Source organism: Herpailurus yagouaroundi, unplaced genomic scaffold, assembly GCF_014898765.1.
Source record: "Herpailurus yagouaroundi ecotype Mexico unplaced genomic scaffold, PumYag 163, whole genome shotgun sequence".
Lineage (NCBI taxonomy): Eukaryota > Metazoa > Chordata > Mammalia > Carnivora > Felidae > Herpailurus > Herpailurus yagouaroundi.
The window spans coordinates 61162677-61176184 of NW_024412404.1; the positions used below are offsets into that span (position 1 = coordinate 61162677).

Below are 13508 nucleotides of genomic sequence, written 5' to 3' on the forward strand. Positions count from 1 at the left end.
ATCTTCCACCTCTCCCTGGGAAAAGGACCTTCCAGCTCATTAATTCCAGAGGCAAGAAAACACAGAGATCACGGACTTCTGGGTATATGATCCTCCCCCGAGCTGGAGAAAGAGGCCTGCTCTGCCTCTGGGGAGGTGGAAGGAAATGGCACCGAGTGTTAAGGTTGGGGACCCATGGTAGATTTCTGTCCCTTCTGTGAGATGATAGGAGACTCTCTGCTCTCAGCTACAACCACAGCAGGGTAGTTGCTCAATTAGATGATTCATAGATTCGTTCATTCGTTCGTTTGTTCATTCATTCATTCATTCATTCATTCATTCATTCAATAAATGTTTATTGAGCACTTAGTAGGTGCCAGGTGCTGCCATCGGCGCTGGGAAAAGTGACAAACACAGCCGGCTCCTGTCCTCACGGAATGCACGGTCCCGCGAGGGGTGACGGGGGTGGGGCATTCATGAGAAACCACACGAGTGATATTTTGAACCGCAGTAAGTACTTCCACAAGGGCCCAGTTCCCGAAATTGAGCTCTGTGACTGAGTGGGTCTCTCAACATCGTGCCTCTGCGGTCTCCTTCATCAGACGGGGACAAGGCCAGCTGCTTTTCTTAGGCACTCGGGGTGCTCCAAGGATGGAAAAGGAAGCACACACAAACTGAGGCATTTTCATAGAGTCTTTGCCCTTTATGTCCCCCTCCCACCACACTGGAAGACATCTGTGCTCCTGGCTGGGATCCCTCTGCGTGGGCTGCGGGCAGGCTGAGATGGCTCTGGGCGTGGAGCCCCGGCTCAGCGGGACCGTGGCAGGGGACCTGTCTGGTTGAGGCGGAGCTCAGCCACCCTGCGACCAGCAGTCAGAGCCAGAAAGAACAGCCGGGCTGCAGGAGACAACCCCTCCCGGCTGCCTCTGGACCCCTCAGCATCTCCAGGGTCATCTGCCTGAGCGCCCCCAACGCCAGGCCTCAGGAGGGTCATCGACCTCAGACCGGAGAGGGAGAAAGGGAGGAGACAGAGTGTCTGCGTCCACGCTCACGGCCACACAGCGATCAGAGCCAGATCTAAGACTGAATGGGGTAGGTTTCTGGCTCCCAGATACACAGCGAAGCCCCCAGCCCACGCTGTTTCTTGGCAAAGCCCCTCCACGTTCCTTTGACTCGGGCCCGCCCTAGTGTGTCTCTGGAAATATTGTAGCTGTCACAATCGTTGTTCTAATAAAATACTCATCTGACGATCTATTAGTAAGGCATATTGTTGACAGGAAATGTGCATTTGCCATATTTCCCATTATATTGTCTATTTCCTGCCTCATTTTTCTTGGGAGGGCAGGAGTCACTGAAGATAATAGCGTATTGACAGAAAGAGAAAGCAAGGGAAAGAGATCGTTGAAAGTGGGGGAATGTAGCTCTATTCGCCTGCGAAGGAAGCTTTCCAGCAGGGAACCCACACTCATTTCCTGTCCCTTGCCGACTGCATCTGCCCTCAAAACCGGTTGTCTCCCAGTCCCGAGAGGCGGGCTCCCTGGTCAGCGGATGGAGGCCCAGCCAGTTGTTACTGGGGCTGTGGTTAGGGGGGCTTCTTTAAGAACCCCGAAGAGAACGTGAAACGAACGGTTTCCCTTACAGCACAACCAACAGGACCTAATGGGGGATGGTAGGACACGAAGGCAGAAAGCACCCTCTTTTCTAGAAGCTTCTGCCCACAACCTCTTCTGTTTCGCTATCAAATTGCAAATAGTGCACCACCAGGGAAAAGAACAAACAAACAAAAAGCCAAACCACTCACTGGTTGTGCAGAGGCCAGTGGCGCGTGCCCCAAAATGTCAGTAAGCAGCACCCACCGCTGTGGATTTGAATGTTTCTGGGTAGGCGTTCCTGCTGAGGGACGATCCCACCTGCAAAGGTCCCCCAGCACCCCAGCCGGCACTCGGGAAGCTCTGGTTTTGCAGAGGCCTTGGTCCTTGAGGGTCCCTGGGAGGGAGGGGGCTCAGACGGGGGCAGCGGATTGAGTGCCCTCAGCAGCCTGAGGGATGGCAGGAGGGGCCAGAGGCTCCCCCGGTTTCCAGAAGCCCCGGCAGGTGGGCGTCATCCAGGGTGACCCGCGGGCCCAGTTTGCCCGGCGCTGGCCTGGCTTTAGCACTGAAACCGCTCAACCCCAGGAAGAGCCGGGTGACTGGTTGGCCCACAAATGAGAATATTTAACAGTCATTGCGATGCTTTCTAGCTCCATGCGCCCTGAGCTGGTTCCCAGCGGTGGAGACACAGGATTGGGAAGTTACGCAAACACGATCTAAGCAGCCGTGGGCAAGCGGGAGAGCTCCCGGGCTCAGGTAACGCGCCGTGGAAGCATCTCTGAGTCTCGGGCGAGCTGGGGGCGGGTGGGGGGCGGCTCGCATTCCCGCGAGGACAGCGCCCCCTGTGGCAGGAGGTCCTCTGCATCCTCCCGGCCTGGGCCCGGTAGGACTGCTGCGTCCCTCCCCCCCCCCTCCCCCGCAAGGAGCCCTGGGGACTCGCGCAGGTGCACCCTCAGGGGTCACTGGCGACGTGAGGGTGCCAGACAGGCACAGACCCCAGGGGAGCCTTTCTTCCCTGCCTCTCGGTCCCGGTCCAACCTACACACCGCGCCCAGCCCGCCAGCATGCCGTGGAAGCATTTTCCTACGAAAAATTATTGCCGCCCCCCCCCCTGCGACCCCCCCAGGGCCGGGCAGCCGGGGGGGGGGGGGGGGGGGGGGACAGGCCTTCCAGTGGCACTTCCCTCTCCTCCCAGGGGATTCTGAGTTCTGAATTAGGAAGGTTGTTTGCAATGGATGCCATGCGTCTTTGTCTACCTGGCTTTCCAAGGCTAGAACTTGCAAAATAGAAATCTTGCTTTTGAGGAATACCTTGGACCTGAGAACTGAGATAAACGCTTCAGAGAGCCCGCTGTGTCCTTGGTGCTGGGCCGGGGCTGGCGACACCTGGAGAAGGATGCTTGGGGCTCCTCTGCCTCAACGGGTGCCAGGTGCACATCTGAAACCAAACTGGGGGCCCTTCAGCAAGCCTCTTGCTGTCCCCCCCGAATGCTCCCAGGCAAATGCATGAGGAGGCCTCAGCAGGAAGGCTTCCCAGACAGGCAGGCTGAGTTGGGGACCTTACTCTGTGCTTCCTGTCCTTCACTAGTATTTGTCTCTTTCATAGCTCTGTTTACTGGCCCGGTCTGGCCTTCTTCACTGTTGTAGCCCCAGAATTTAGCACAGTGCCAGGCAGGCAGCAGGCACTTAATGCATACAATAATTACCACCATCAAGAGCATTAATTATGCCACACACTTTATGGCAAGCACTTTACATATAGTCTTTGATTTCGTATTCCCATTCACCCCGTAAGTTCAAGATAAAAAACAATTGTGCTAAAATACACATAAGATTTAACATTTTGGACTCTCTTTGAGCACGGGTAGTTCAATGGCATCAAATACATTCACATTGTTGTGTCAACCACCACTGCCATCCATTTCCAGACCTCTCTTTGTCCCCCCAAACAAAACTCTGTACTCCCTAAATAGTAACTCCGTGTTTCTGGTCCCCAGCCTCTGGCAAACACCATTCCGCTCTCTGTCTCTATGAATCTGACTCCTCGGGGGGCCTCGTAGAAGTGGAATCATACAATACTTGTCCCCCTGTACCTGGTTTATCTCACTTAGCACGGACGTCCTCAAGGTTTATTCGCGATGTAGTATGGTTCAGAATTTCCTCCCTTTTTAAGGCTGCACAATATTCCACTGTATGAAAAGATACCGTGTTTCATTTATCCATGTGCCTGTTGATGGACGAGAGAGGGAGGGCAAGCAGGGGAAGGACAGAGAGAGAGGGGGACAGAGGATCTGAAGCGGGTTCTGCTCTGACAGTAACAAGCCTGATACGGGGTTCAAACTCATGAGCCGTGAGACCGCGACCTGAGCTGAAGTCGGACGCTCAACCCACTGAGCCACCCAGGCGCCCCAAGGGTCAGGATTTTTTAAATCTTCACTTTACAAAAAAAGTATATGGTGGCTGAGAGAAAGTAAGCGATTTTCCCCAGGTACCTCATGTTACCAAACCGGTCAGTGGCAGAAGCAGGTCTGAACTCCATGCCGATTGGTGGCTGCTACACCAGAGCTCTCCCCAGGCATTGAATGGATGAATAAGACTGTTCCTAAATTGTATTCGTAAGGGTAATGCTAGCTGCCGTCACAAACAGACCTCTACATTTCATTTGGCTTCACAGCGAAATACAAGTTCATTTCCCATTTATGTAAAGTGTGATGTGGGTGGTCCAAGGTTGGCTGGGGCCATTTCTCCATGGGGTCATTTCTCCATTTCTCCTGATCCAGGGCTCAGAGTTCCTTGATGTTGTGACTTGACTGTCTTTTAGAGCCTGGAGTCCTCTGCCTCCAGGCATCGAAAGGGCAGAGAGACTGTGGGAGAAACACAGCTGCTTCTAGAACACTGTGACCTGGAAGTGACTCCCACACACCTCCACTCATATCTCACTGGTGGCAGCCAGTCCTGTGGCCATGCCTGCGGTGAGGGTGGCCAGGAGATGTGGCTCCCAACTGGGTAGCTGTTTCCAGAAGCCTCTCCACTTTCTGTAAGGGGGAGGATGAACTTTTTGTTGTGAGCCTGTCATGCCGACACTGTTGTGGAATTTCAAGAGGCTGACGCAGAGAGAACGCTAGAAAAACGTTTGTGTCCACGAGGCCCAGGCATCAGAGTGAGCAGAGACATGATCTATTTTTTAAAGTTTATTTATTTATTTTGAGGGGGGAAGGGGCCGAGAGAGAGAGGGAGAGGGAGACTTCCAAGCAGGCTCTGTGCTGTCAGCACAGGGCCTGAGGTGGGGCTCGATCCCATGCCCCTGGGATCAAGACCTGAGCTAAGATCGAGTCGGACGCTCAACCGACTGAGCCACCCGGACGCCCCGAAACGTAATTTGGATGCAGCTGTGTCTCCGATGGTTAATCTCCCTTTTCTGTTCTCCCAATGTCGTGGGTTAATCCTGAAGGTTATTTCCTGTACCCGCCTCAGTGTGGAAGCACATTTCCATAGACGGCAGATAAAGATCTCTTAACCTCGTATTTTCCCGCATATCGTCATAAATAGCTTATGTGATGCCATTTCAGTGAGTGTGACAGTTTCTACAATGAGATCTGGATGCAGCGGCATATCCTCTTGTCATATATAAAAAAGAGTGACAGCATTTCATCGTTTACGGTGACATCAATGAAGTCTGCTTGTAGAGGTTCCCAATCCATCCATTCATAATACCTTTTATGACTTTAGGCTTTTAAACACGGTGCTCTGGTCTATTTTTCAAATGCACTACCATTATCAGCTCGGGGAGTCGTTCTTCAATATATCATTTTCCTAAGAATATCTAGAATATCTTAATTTTTATGAGGTTTCTCTGTGGGGCAAGCTGTCAGGTATGCCTTTAATGTGAAAACGGGGTTGGTTGGGGGGGGGGGCTGCTGCTGGATCATCCTCTCTTGTGATGTCTGAGGACGTGTTTCCCATTTTCTCTTTCTGGCAAACTCCCCAGATAAAGAGCCCATGAGAGGTGTGGTTCCCGAGCCCAGCTGTCTACTCTGTATGGGGAAGTAAGAGGGTGCCAAAGAGGGCAGTGAGATCCCAGATTGGGTCACATTGTGGGCCAACCCCTCCCCCCAACAGAGCAGTTCTTGAAAGTTCCTCTCAAGGCAAAGCACAGTTCTCATGCCACCAAGGGTTCAAGGCGATGAAACTTCCTCTCTGCTTCCCAACTGTGATTAGAAGAGCCCTCGTGGTCCCCAAGGAAGTGACCACTTGGACACAGGTGGGGCATCACAAGTGGCACTGTTCCCAGTAGCAGAGTTTCTACTAGGATTTGGCAAGATCAATGTCAGATCTAGCCCTAGTGGACTGGGAACAATCTCCCCCCATCGGTGGATCCCTCGGACAGCCTGGGGGCCGTGAAGACAATTCCGGAAGTGACTTCGATGGGAAAAATAATGATGGCTATTGATTTAGGGAAGGAAGGTGACGCAGCCTGAGCCCGCCCACAGCCAGCAACGCAGGGCACATCGCAAACGTGCCAGACACTCCGAGGAAGAGCACATTTGACCTAATTTAGCAACAACAAATCCTTTTCCTCACGCGTACTTCTCTAATTACAAACGAGATGCTGGTAGGCTCAGCAAGGGAAAATAAAATTGATTCCCTGCACATAGTATTGGAGATGATAAATGTGTTCAAGAACGGGCTTCAGAAGCCTGCCTGCTGATTAGAAAAGGCAAATAATTGTGAGAGAGTGACTGATAGACCGGAGGGATGGAGGCAGGATCAGCCTCCTCGAAGAGATACCAGAGGTCTGATCGCTTCAAGATAATTACATTCAGGTGTCTGTGTGTTTCATGCTTACCCTTTGGTCCGTGGGGGTGTTGCGGGGATCCCCAGATCAACTCTGCTCCAGTGGTTCCGGCTTTCTCTTTGTTTAAAGCCTGTTGGGCAGCCCTTCTGTCTTCTTGATGGCAATGGCGGTGGCCCTTTCATTTGTCCCCTGGTGCCGACCATGATTCCTGGCACACAGGGGGCACGCCGCACTTAGGAGGATGGGTCTTGATGTCGTGGGTTTGCGTCCTGACTCCAACGCATGCAGACTGTAACTTCTGGGAAATCACTTAGCCCCTCAGGGCCCATTTCCACATTTTTTGGAGTGAGTTTCAATAGCACTTTGCAGTTTGCAAGATGTTACATGCAATGGGTAGAATAAAGCATTTAGTTTGACCTATAGAAAACTGTTGGTATTTAACTATTTTTTGAACTCACTAAGCCATAATTTCATGTGGTTCCACCTAACATGTATTAGTTATTTATTACTGCCGAATAAACGACCCCCCGATTTGGCAACTGAGCACAACAAACATTTATGATCTCCCTGTTTCTGTGAGTCAGGGACCCAGGTGTGGCTGAGCTGAGCTGTTGCCAGGGCTGTGGTTTCATCTGAGGACTCACCTGAGGGGGACGCACGGCTCAGCTCAATGTCGGCTCACTCCCTGGCTGTTGGTAGGAGCTGATGGAATGAGGGCTCAATTCCTGGCTGGTTGTTGGCTCCAGGCTGCCTGGAGGGAGTTCCCCACAATGTAGACTTCTCCACTGGGCTGTCTCATGACACGGTTGCCCCAGAGTGAGCAACTGAGAGAGAGAGAGAGAGAGCCCAACATGGAAGCTACAGTCTTTATGACCTCATATTGGACGTGATGTTTCATCTCCCCTGCCATATCCTATTTGTTAGAAGCAAGCTTTCGAGCCTAGCCTATGCTCAAGGGGAAGGGATTATTACATAAGAGTGTGAAAACCGGGGGTGCCTGGGTGGCTCCGTTGGTTGAGCGTCCGACTTCGGCTCAGGTCATGATCTCTTGGTTTGTGAGTTCGAGCCCCGCGTCGGGCTCTGCGCTGACAGCCCAGAGCCCAGAGCCTGCTTCTGATTCTGTGTCTCCCTCTCTCTGACCCTCCCCAACTCATGCTCTCTCTCTCTCAAAAATAAATAAACATTAAAAAAATTTAAAAAAAAAGTGTGAAAACCGGGGGGCGCCTGGGCATCTCAGTCGGTTGAGCGTCCAACTTCGGCCCAGGTCATGATCTCGCGGTTTGTGAGTTCGAGCCCCACGTCGGGCTCTGCACTGTCAATGTGGAGCCCGCTTCAGATCCTCTGCGCCCCCCTGACCCTCCCCTTTCTGTGCTCTGTCTCTCAAAAACAAATAAACTTTTTTTTTAATAAGTGTGAAAACCAGGAGGCCGGCGACACTGGGGTCCGTCTTGGGATCCTCCTACAGAACGTGTTACACCCAGCCCGGCATCTAGCACACAAACCTCAAGAAACGGCGGTTAAGGAGAATTAATGAAGGGGAAGAGAAACAGGACCAGATATGTTTCCATTTGCATCTTAGTTTAATTGGAATACAATATTTTTTCCCTTGGTGAAATGAGATGGATAGAATAATCTGGACTAAAATGCCCAGGGGCAGCAGTCCCAGAGAATCCCTTTTCTTGTGAAATGCCTTTGGTCCTCTCCACCTTGTAACCTGCCATCTTGTCGTTCGCCGATTCTGATGTCTTGTCTGTGGTGTGCATGGAGGGCAGACCTCCCCGCAGATTTTCAGCAGTGGTGATGCTGGAGAAATCCCTGGGGCGTCATGTTGGCACCTGGACTCCCCTTCCTAGAAGGACTTCCTTTCCCGGCCGCTTAAATTTGAGTTATCTTGTAGCCGATAAGTCATAACCAACGGAATTTCTACCCGAGAGCGTGGGCCAGGTGGAGCCGTGTGGACAGTGGGAGTCTGAGGTGCTCCCGGGAGCCAAGAAACATCAGGGAAGGGAGGACTTGGCTGGTAGCAGGAGGATCCAGGCTTGAATCTCGACTTTTCTTACCAACTGGTTGACCTGGGCAGGCCCCTGACCTCTCTGAGTTAGTCGCTCCTCACTTCTCTAAAGGCAGCAGTCGTAACTAATCTAAGGCTGGTCCCAGAGGGTTTCATTGCCTGTGTAGACCGCTGTGGATGGCGGCAGCCTCCTGGATTCTTGCGCTGGAAGGACTGTGAGTTTTATCGCAGGGTCCACGGGAGGGGTCTGGTGTTGATTAGTCATGTCTGCTGCAGGTGAGGAAGGGCAGTGGGGGGCACGTACACCTTTGCTTCGGTCAACCCTGTTTGAAGGCTTCCAGTGAGGTGTGAATGTGTTGATGTACGTGAAAGTTCCTCATACCTAGTCGAGGCTCAATAAATATCTAGTATGCAGCAAAACCTTGGGCTGCGAGGAACTCGTTCTGCGAGTGTCCACAAGACAAGCAAACATTTCTAATACGTTTTAACTTGACGAACGAGCGAGGTCTTGCAACACGAGTAGGACGCGACGCTGAACATCACATGATCGCTAGTGAGCCGATGGTTCTTGAAACTCGCTTGCACATACGGGTGCTTTGGATCACAAGCATGTTTCTGGAATGAATTATGCTCGCAAACCAAGGTTTCACCGTACTGACCGGCCCATAGTAGTTGCTCAGTAAGTATCCGTGGAGCGCTGAGAGAATTATAAGTGGATCCAGCTCTTTCTGAGTTCACACTGACGCTCATCGCGGGTCCCTGGACCGGAGGGCCGGCAGAGGTAACCAAGCTGGGCCTGCAGGCCTGCCCAAGCGAAGAGCCGGAAAAGGCATCAAAACGGCAAAGGTATTAACTTGGTGTATTTACACCCCAAGTGCTTTGCTGTCATCAGGAGCAGCCCCTTCATGAGATATAAGTAATTTGTGCAGGCTGATCCCAGTTTTCTCATTAATATGCAAATGAGGCATGCCAGTTGTTAGGTTAGAAGAAAGCTGTCATGTTTATTGTGACAGATTTAATGGATGTGTTTGGATTGTGCATTCAATGTGTTTTCAAGAGCATGTCTTATCTTTGTTTAGGCAGTAAATCAAAAATGTAAACAACAATTCATTAGCATCTGTCAGAAGCTCAAAGCCACATTGTTTCATTTGACAATCTTCCCAGAGGTGGGGGAAAAAAAACACCCTATATCTGACTTATTGAAGATTAGTTAGAAATCGCGCTGCCTTTTCCCCTCTTTTTGCTCAGCAACGTGTAAGCGGTGGTGACACAGCAGCTCTGCTCGGACAGCGGGAGGGTCGTGGGGACGCCAGCCGGGATTACACAGCTCCGCCCCCGGTGCACCTTGCAGTGGCCTGCAAAGCTCGGGTCTCGGCACACTCCCCAGCCCCCGAGGTTTTCCAGGGAAGGGTGCTGTTGGGAACAAAGTCGCTCACGGGCACATTGCCTCATTCCACAAAACGTCTGCAGCAGCCTGCTGGGAGAAAGCGATGGAACGTGGTCACAAATTCAAAAATACACAACGGAATTGGGGACCACAGAGAATACAGGCGAAGGGTGTGATCAGTTTAAGGGGGAGAGATCTGATGTGCAAGCCTCATTCTTCCATATAGCTGTTACTTTGGCCCACAGACTTAGCGCTGAGCTTCCTGGCGGCCAAAGCGAAAAGAAGAGCATTGTATGTGTTAAGATTTACTCCGTCTCAAACAAGGAAAAGGTGGGGGGGGGGGTGGGGAGGCGGACGTACTACTTTGCGAGGAGACACCAGTCTTCTCGGGCGGAGGGTGTGGGTCACCCTGGGATCCTCTGGTGTAAGATGAGGGTCTAACGTCCTAGTGTGGTACACATTTCATGGTGTTTCTTCCTTCTTTCCTGGCTTATCATCACTGCTCACACCCGCCCTTCCACATCCAACAGGATCTTAATTCCCTTTCAAAGGCAAGCTTCTGGAAATAGTTGTCTGCCCCCTGTTGTGATTCTGTGTCCTCTCCCCGACTGGACACAGCCCTGGCCACCCTCTGGCACGGTCTTCGGGGAGCTGGGCACCATGGACACCTCCTTTGTTTGTGGGGCCTGGGCCCCCTGCTGGCTGCTCCTTCCTCAGGCAAACTTCTCTTTCCCGGACCTCGCTTCCCTGATTTCTCCTGTTCTCTGAGGGCCAGCTCTGCTTCCTCGGTCCCTGTGCCTTTCCTGGGGGGTCGCTGGTTTCCCTCTGCTGAAGGCCCCCAGCTGCGTGTCTCTTGTCCAGTTCTCTCGTCTGAGGTTCAGCCCTGCATGGCCGGGTGTCTCCCGGGCCCCCCTGAGCTGGTGTCTCCTGAGCCCCAGTCCCTCTGCCGGAGACTGGAGACTGCCGTCCTCTTCCTCGGGTGCACGTACCTCCTCTGTGGCCCTGAGGTCCCTGCCGTCATCAAGGCTCTCGCCACTCACCTGGAGTGGGGCACGGCCTTTCCCGCACCCCGGCCCGGCCCCCTCAGGTTCCTTCTCAATCCTGGAGCCCCAGAGATCTTTCCAAGATGCCTGTCTGAGCAGACCTTTTCCCTGCTTACAGTAGGGTGGTAGGCTTTTCAGCCTTCAGGGGGACCCTGGGTCCCTGTCCTGCTCTGTGAACTCTGTAGAACCAGTCCCTTCTTCATGACACCCTGGCTCTCCGACCGCAACCCCCGACTTACGCTGCACCTGGATGCAGACTGTCCCTCCTGCCCCACGCCCCCGACTGCACCTTGCGCTGCCCTCACTGATCTTGAACCTCGGCTTGAATCTTGCCTCCTCCGAGAAGCCTTCCTGGACACCTCCTCGGGCTGAGTCTGGCTGTCCTAGGATTGCAGGCTTCTTCTCCCTTAGAGGGTCTAGGACTTTCTCACATCTTTCACTGTCCCGTCTGTAACCCTGGGCCCACTGCCTGTTCTTGTGTGAGCTGAGAATGGTTTTTACAGATGAACATATGCAATCGACATGATAGGGATTTGAACCGCAATTAAGCAAAGTGCTGTCCTCCCCCAAAGAATCCTTCTTCTTAGTAGACCTGCGCCACAAACATATACCAAACATTCATCAATAAAACGTTTATGTGGAAATTTGTTTCTTCTCTTGTTATATATGTCCTTGTGTGGTAGCCGCGATGTTGCCTCTTGGCCCATAAAGCCTAAAAGGGTTACCCTCTGGTCCTTCATAGAACAAGTTTGCTGACCCCTGGTCTAAACAACGTTGACAGAATGTGAATCTGGTTCTGTTATCTAGCATCTTCAAGCCCTTAGCTGGTCCCATATGTTTTTTTTGTTTAACAATTTTTACTGTTTTTATTTGGAGAGAGAGCAAGCAGGCGAGGGGCAGAGAGAGAGAGGGAGACACAGAATCGGAAACGGGCTCCAGGCTCTGAGCTGTCAGCACAGAGCCCGACGCGGGGCTCGAACTCACGAACCATGAGAGCATGACCTGAGCCGAAGTCGGACGCTTAACCGACGGAGCCGCCCAGGCGCCCCTGGTTCTGTATGTTCTAAGGACAAAATCCAAAGCCTTAGCGGGTCCAGGCCTTGCTCCCCACTCCGGTCTCATCGCAGCTGTCCTCTCTATCCGACTCTCCCAGGATGTCAAAACGCTCCTGTTTCTCAGGCCTGAGTCCCCCCCCAGGCCGTCCCCTCCCTGACCAGCATGCAATCTCCTCGTCTCTGCTCACACACCTGGCCTTCTGGGAGCTTCCTCTGGGCCCCTTGGGTTGGGGGTGGGTGCCCCCTGTTATCCCATCGCCTGCCTCCCCGTCACCGCATTGGGCTCTCTCTGTGGTCCTGTCGACTTGGCCTTAGTCCCCAGCGGCAGCCCCCATAGCCCGTGGGTTCTGTTCAGGCATGAATGTCTCTGTCCCATCCCCCGCTGTCCGGCACATGGACGGAAACTACCAAATATCTGTTGAGCGAACAAATGAACGAAAGCAAGAAGGCGGAGTTCTGAGGCCGAGGACGACCCAGGCCGGCCAGGGGACCGCAGCGGTAGCGCATCTTTTGGGCAAAGCATAGGTCAAGTTTCTTTGGGTGGTGGTTCGCTGACTGGCGGTCTGAGGGTCAGCTTCCTCGATGCTGGCGGGATGACCCCCCCCCCCCCTTAGAAACGGTGTGAATTGCTACCATCTTCCAACACGGCCTTCGCTCTCCTTGTTTTGGTCAAATAACTCGGGCAAAGGTCGCGATTGCCTCTTCCCTTTTGAAATTAATTTTTTTTTTGAAGTTAGAGTATGGTTGACATACAGCACTGTATACGTTTCAGGTGTAGGTCATGGTGATTTGACACTTATATACATTATGAAACGCTCCCTACGAAAGGGTAGTCACCATCCATCACCGTGCAAGGTTACTGCAGGGTGGTTGACTGTATTCCTGTCACGCTGTGCTTTGCACCCCGTGAGTTGTTGATTTCAGCTCCGGAAGTTTGCACCTCTTACTCCTCGTCAGCTCTTTTACCACCCCCCCCACCTCCCTTCCAGCAGCCACTGGTTTGTTCTCCGTACTTATGAGTTTGTGTCCACTTGCTCGTTTGTTTTGTTTTTCCAGATTCCGCATGAAGGTCAAATTATGCGCCATTTGTCCCTCTCTCTCTGACTTACGGCACCTAGCACGATACCTCTAGGTCCACCCGTGTTGGCAAGATTTCACTCTTCCTTGGGGGCTGAGTGATATTCCATTGCGTAGATACGCCACGTCTCTATCCACTCATCTATCCGTCAGCACTCACTTAGGTCACTTCCACATCTTGAGACCCTGTGGTAAATATAAGGCGTGCATGGATCTTCTTGAATCAGTGTTTTCATTTTCTTTAGGGTAAATGCACAGCCGTGGAAGTGCTGGCTCGTATGATAGTTCTATTTTTAAGTTTTGGAGGAGTCTCCACACTGTTTTCCACGGCGGCTGTGCTAGTTTGCAGGCCCGCCGACAGTGCACGAGGGTTCCCTTTTCTCCACGTCCTCACCACCCTTGATATTTTTTGTCGTTTTGATTCTCGCTATTCTGACAGGTGTGAGGTGATATCTCGTTGTGGTTCTGATTTGCATTTCTCCGATGATTCATGACGTTGAGCATCTTTTCATGCGTCTATTGGCCATCTGTATGTCTTCTTTGAAAGAATGTCTCTTCTGGTCCTCTGCCCAT

At 52.3% G+C, this 13508-nt stretch overlaps 1 long non-coding RNA gene across 2 annotated transcripts in view; it reads right to left on the bottom strand.

Moving 5' to 3' along the window:
* Positions 1 to 6018: 6018 nt before the first annotated feature.
* Positions 6019 to 13508, bottom strand: part of LOC121037361 (uncharacterized) — a 102465-nt gene continuing 94975 nt past the window's right edge. For both annotated transcript variants that reach the window (XR_005793737.1, XR_005793739.1), the window contains exon 3: positions 6019 to 7186. This is a non-coding gene — a long non-coding RNA (uncharacterized LOC121037361). The remainder of the gene's footprint in view (positions 7187 to 13508) is intronic.